Below are 6,714 nucleotides of genomic sequence, written 5' to 3'. Positions count from 1 at the left end.
CCTTTAGCCATTTTGAGTTTGTTTTTGTGTATGGTGTAAGTTGGTGATCTAGTTTCATTTTTTTGCATGTATCTGACCAAATTTCCCAGAACCATTTATTAAAGGGGCTATTTGAGCTCCATTGTATGCTCTTGCCTCCTTTGTCAAATATTAATTGAGTATAATGGCTTGGGTCAATTTCTGGGTCCTCTATTCTGTTCCATTGGTCTATATGTCTGTTCTTGTGCCAGTACTAGGCAGTTTTGAGAACAGTGGCTTTGTAATATAGTTTTGATATCTGGTATTGTGATCCCTCCAACTCTTGCCCTGGATAGTGGCGGCTATTCGGGATCTTTTTTTTATTCCAGATGAATTTTTGGAGAGTTTGTTCTAGATCTTTGAAGTATGCCATTGGTATTTTAATGGGGATTGCATTGAATCTATATATTACTTTGGGTAGTATGTACATTTTAATGATGTTGATTCTACCAATTCATGAGCACGGTACATTCTTCCATTTGTTTATGTCTTCCTCTATCTCTTTTTTCAGTGTCCTGTAATTTTCCAAGTACAGGTCTTTTACCTCCTTAGTGAAGTTTATTCCGAGGTATCTTAATTTTTTGGTTGCAATGGTAAATGGGATTGAGTTTTTAGTTTCACTTTCTGTGAGTTCATTGTTGGTGTATAAAAAAGCCATAGACTTCTGGGTGTTAATTTTATATCCTGTTACATTACCAAATTCATTTATTAAGTCTAGTAGGTTTTTGATGGAGTCGTTGGGGTTTTCTATGTACAATATGATGTTATCTGTGAATAATGACAATTTTATTACTTCTTTTCAATTCAGATGCCTTTTATTTCTTCTTCTTGTCTGATCGCCATGGTAAGTACTTCCAGTACTATGTTGAACAGGAGTGGTGAAAGTAGGTATCCCTGTCTTGTTCCTGTTCTTAGGGGAAATGATTTTATTTTTTGCCCATTGAGTATGATGTTGGCTGTAGGTTTGTCATATAAGGCTTTCATTATGTTGAGGTATGAACCCTCTATTACTGTTCTGCTGAGAGTTTTTACCAAGAATGGGTGTCAGAATTTGTCAAATGCTTTTTCTGCATCAATTGATATGATTATGTGATTTTTGTCTCTCAATTTGTTTATGTGATGTATCACAATTTTTGATTTGTGAATATTGTATTATTCTTGCATCCCCAGAATAAATCCCACTTGGTCATGTTGTATGATCTTTCTAATGTAATGCTGGATCCAATTTTCTAGGATTTTGTTGAGGATTTTAGCATCTATGTTCATCAGGTATATTGGCCTGGAATTCTCTTTATTTGTAATGTCTTTATCAGATTTTGGTAATAGGGTAATACTGGCTTCAGTGAAAGAGCTTAGAAGTGTTCCTTCCTTTTGAATTGTTTTGAATAGTCTGAGGAGGATAGCTTTAATTCTTTGAATGTTTGGTAAAACTGCCCTGTGAAGCCATCCAGACCAGGGCTTTTGTTTGCGGGAAGTATTTTGATTACTGCTTCAATTTAATTGGTAATTGTAGGCCTATTCATATATTTTTTATTCTTCCTGATTGAGTTTTGGAAGCTTGTATTTTTCTAGGAATATGTCCACCAACTTACACCATTCACAAAAATAAACTCAAAATGGATAAAGGACTTCAACTTAAGACAGGAAACCATAAAAATCTTAGAAGAATCCATAGGCAGAAAAATAGCAGACATATGTCATAGCAATATTTTTACGGGTACAGCTCCTAGGACAATGGAAAATAAGGAGAAAATAAACAAATGGGACTACATCAAAATAAAAGGCTTCTGCACAGCAAAAGAAACCATCAACAAAACAACAAGAAAGCCCACTGCATTGGAGAACATGTTTGCCAATGTTTTCTCCGATAAGGGTTTAATGTCCAGCATTTATGGGGAACTCATACAACTTAACAAAAGGGAGTTAAACAATCCAATCAAAAACTGGGCAAATGACCTAAATAGACACTTTTTGAAAGAGGACATTAAGAAAGCCAATAGACATATGAAAACATGCTCAAAATCACTAATCATCCAAGTGATGCAAATCAAAACAACAATGAGATACCATCTCACTCCTGTCAGAATGGCGATCATCAACAAATCAACAAAGACAAGTGCTGGCTAGAATGTGGAGAAATAGGAACCCTGGTGCACTGCTGGTGGGAATGCAGACTGGTGCAGCCATTGTGCAAAACAATATGGAATTTCCTCAAAAAACTAAAAATGGATCTCCCATTTGACCCAGTAATCCCACTTTTAGGAATATATCCCAAGAAACCAGAAACACCAATCAGAAATGACATGTGCACCTCTATGTTCATAGCAGCACAATTTACCATAGCTGAGATTTGGAAACAGCCTAAATGCCCATCAGCAGATGAGTGGGTTAAAAAACGGTGGTAAAGAAGGAACTCTTACCATTTGCAACAGCATGGATGCAACTGGAGAACATTATGCTAAGCAAAATAAGCCAGTCAGAGAAAGATAGATATCACATGATCTCACTCATATGTGGAATATGATGAACAACATAAACTGATGAACTGATATAGAACCAGAGACATAGACACATCTAACAGACCATCCAGCCTCAGGGGGAAGGTGGGTGGAGGGGTCGGGGGGTAGAGATCAACCAAAGGACGTGTATGCATGCATATAAGCATAACCCATGGACACAGTCAGTGGGGGTGGTGAGGGCATGTTTTGGGCAGGTGGGAATAGTGGGGAGAGGTCAATGAGGGAAAAAGCATTCATATATAATACTTTAAACAATAAAGAATTAAAAAATACATAGACTTATGTGGTAATTTATAAAAACATGGATTTTGGAAGCTTATGGTGGGAATGTTAATTGTAATAGTAAGGTCCTATTTCTTCTCAGAAATATCAAAAGAAAAGACAGCAAATGAAGAAGATATCATATTAATTAGTATTTATTCAGTATTTACTCAGGCAGTGTTAGAAACACTTTATATGTATTAAGTTATTTAATCTTACCCTATTAGGTTGATATTTTAACTATGTATTGGATACTAGTGTAGGTGTTCATTATACACCTACTAGTGTAGGTGTTCATTATACACCTACTAGTGTAGGTGTTCATTATATTATACTATAGAATTTTATGTTTCAAATATTTAATAATGATAATAAAGCAAAATAAAATGTTCTAGTTGGTTAGGTTACCAGTCATGTTTAAGACTATAATTTTAATACATGCAAGACTTAGATAAAGATGATAAAATATAGCATATTTAACTCACTTTAAATGTTCTGCAGTGCATCCCCTGCCACTGCCAACCCACATACAAGCAATATAGACACAAGTAAAGATCGCACTTTCTAAGCATATTTTATTTTTATCTCCACATGACACTCTGTGATGGGCTATAAATCAAACTAGTTTCAATAGATGTTGATTAAATACAAAGGAGTGATAGATGATATATTTTAAGCTCTATGCAAACTAAGTAGCAGTTATTATAAATTTGTTATTTGAAAAGTCAGTTCATTTATTTTTTCTCATTTTTATATATGATGTAATAATTTGGTGCATGCTATTTTCATTGCTAAAGATAATGCTACAGATCTACTTGCACTAAAATATTAACTTTAAGATATTTTTCAAGAAGCAGTACATTACTTATATTTATGCCTGATAAAAAAACATGGTGATCATGCATTTGCATCTATAATATGCCTAGATGGTTTGTGGTTTCATGTGCTAGAGATATAACTACAGCTTAAGAGAATAAAACTTGTGCCCAGCCAGTGTTGCCCAGTGATTTACCCGTCATGACTGGGTTGCAGACTCAATGATTCTCATCATTGGTGTTTCTACCTCTCTCCCCCTTTCCCTTCCTCTCTGAAATCAATACAACTATTTGTACAAGGCGATAAAAATTGTCCTAAAAACTTTATTAAACACTTGCTTTAAACAAGGCACCTTACCATGTGCTTATTAATATACACTTTACCAAACTGAGCTCATCAGTAAGAATTTCACTTGCTAGAACTTGAAATACTTTGTCTTAGCAAGATCAGCATATTGGCATTGCTGCTAATTCTGCATCACAAATACTATTTTTAAAAGTCTCAATCAATAACTCTTGCCAATTTGGGAAACAATGGAAGGAACACAGACATCAGCAGACCACATTTGTTTGCACACTGTAATCTTGAGCAAGTTATTTTTTCCTTTCTAAGGATCTGCTTTTCTTGTCTGGAAACTGAAGGCATTAAGATCATCTTGAAGATTTTGTCCCTGAATCAATCCAAGAGAATAATTTTTTAAGGTATGAATCTGCATATTAAAATCTAATTTTATTTTTGAAAGCTAAACTATATTTTCTGTTCTTTGAATTTAGTTGGGTGATATAGGTTAATAAAATAAGTTTCAGGTGTACATTTCTATAATACAGCATCTATATAATGTATTGTGTCTATACCACCCCAAGTCCAATCTCTTTCCATCACCATTTAGCCCCCCTTTACCTTCGTTTACCTCCCTCCACCCCTTTTCCATCTAGTTATCACCACATTGTTGTTTGTGTCTATGAAGTGTTTTTTGTCTTTGCTTAATCCCTTCACATTTTTCACCTAGCCCCCAACTTACCTCTTCTCCGACAGTTGTCAGTCTGTTCACAATATCCATGAGTCTGATTCTATTTTGCTTGTTAGTTTATTTCATTCATTAGATTTTATATACAATTGGAATTATATGGCATTTGTCTTTCTTTGACCAGCTTATTTCACTTAGCATAGTACCCTCCAGGTCCATACATGCTGTTCCAAAAGCTAACATATCCTTGTTCATCGCAGTGTTATTTACAATAGCCAAGATTTGGAAGCAGCCCAAGTGCCCATCAGTAGATGAGTGGATAAAAATGCTCTGGTACATTTACAAATTTTTATTTTTTAAAGTGTTGAAGGTTAAATGAAAGACAGCAGAACCAATGTCCTTTAAGAAGTAGAAATAGAAAAGCTAGAGTCCTGGGACTTTTAATTGAAAAAAATGCATTTTATATAACACTAACAAAGTGTTTCTGAATACTCCTATAATAACTCTTATGTTTTGAATAATATGAGAGGACTTTTGCTGGAGATTAGTGTTGTGTATGTAGCATCTACTGGACTGAATAAATAATTTGATTAATAATGAATATGCAATAGCAGCACCTGCACTATTGCAAACATCAATCAATGGTTTGATTAATGACTTTAGGAGAAATAGGAAGCAAAGTTTATAAAAAATAAGTTTAAGAAAGACACCTGGAGGTGGCATAACAATTGCAATAAATAATCTATGTTTTTGCCCTAATACAAGTAAGGCATGGCTACATTATCTAGTTATCCAAATATATTGACAGTTATTTAGAAAATATTAGCATATCTCTCTTTCTTGCTTAGAGATTTATTCTGCCATGGAGTTATTTATCTGTGCTTTTTGTAGAAGTAATAATCCCCGTTCATGTATGGGTACTTTATAGATAACAAATCAAATAATTAACTTTATTTACTCAACCACTAGATAAAGTAGGCACACATTTCCTCATTTCACAGATGTAGAAATAAAAGCTTACAGACATTAAGTGTTGTGGTAAGTGGTAGAACCAGGATAAGAAAGAGGTCAGCCAGCCTCCACAATTCATGCATTAAATTGCTTTCTATAGAGCCATCATGAATAAACCCTTCTTAATGAAAGTATTTTACTAGTACTCACATCAACAAGCTTTACCTTTAAGAGCAATGGCAAAATCTATTTTTTATCAGGTGACACTAATTCCCCACTCCTTTTGGCAGAGAAGTAGGTATTTTACTCAGTTCTTTTCTCTGTCTTTTCATTGGCTCAGCCTGCCTTCAGAAAAAGTGCATTCTGTTATCCTCTCTAAGTCATATGATAAATGCAGAGAGAATGGCTATCTCTGAAGTCGATGGATGAGTTATTCAGAGCTGTCTGTGACTGGGTGAATAAATCTAAATGATTTTGTGGAGTGCTAGCAAGCAGATATAACCCTAAATTACATTCTTCAATTTAGCTTTTAATTGGAAAAAATACTGACATGTTGATCTTTATTTTTCTCACTCCAAAATATTATCTCTCAATTGATTCCAAGTGCAGAAGAACAATGTGGTGCTTTTTGGAGGCCCACTGAAGCACTAATGCTGGCCATAATTTAATGATTAATTTTCCTGAGTATTTCTTTTGTGAAGATAACACTGGGTACTTAAGAAACAGAGATAAATAAGACACGTTCTTATCTATATAGTAAGAAATAAATAAAATTCAATATCAAGTATCTCTGATCCAAATAACATTATTCCTCTCCCTGTTTATTATTTCTTGAAACTCCACAGAAAGTGTTCAATAGCTCCAAAGAAATTTTCCTCCAACTGTAGGTCTTATGAATGGACTAGTGGCCTGGTGCATGGATACGTGCACATTGAAAGGAGATTAATTAGAAGAAAGATTCGTGTGGTAATTACTGCAAAAATTACATGTCAAAATAGTATATATAATATAGTATTATAAAATTAAAATACTTGTGCAATTGGCACCAGCGAGAGCTTTATATGTATTGTGCATGCGCGAGTCAATGTTTAATTTAAATTGCCAGTGTGTGTCATTTGTACTGGTCAGTTGGTTGGTCAGATGGTCGGACAGACGGACGATTGATCACTTAGCCTTTTATGT

Source organism: Cnephaeus nilssonii, assembly GCF_951640355.1.
Source record: "Cnephaeus nilssonii genome assembly, chromosome: X".
Lineage (NCBI taxonomy): Eukaryota > Metazoa > Chordata > Mammalia > Chiroptera > Vespertilionidae > Cnephaeus > Cnephaeus nilssonii.
This window is presented reverse-complemented; position numbering follows the sequence as displayed.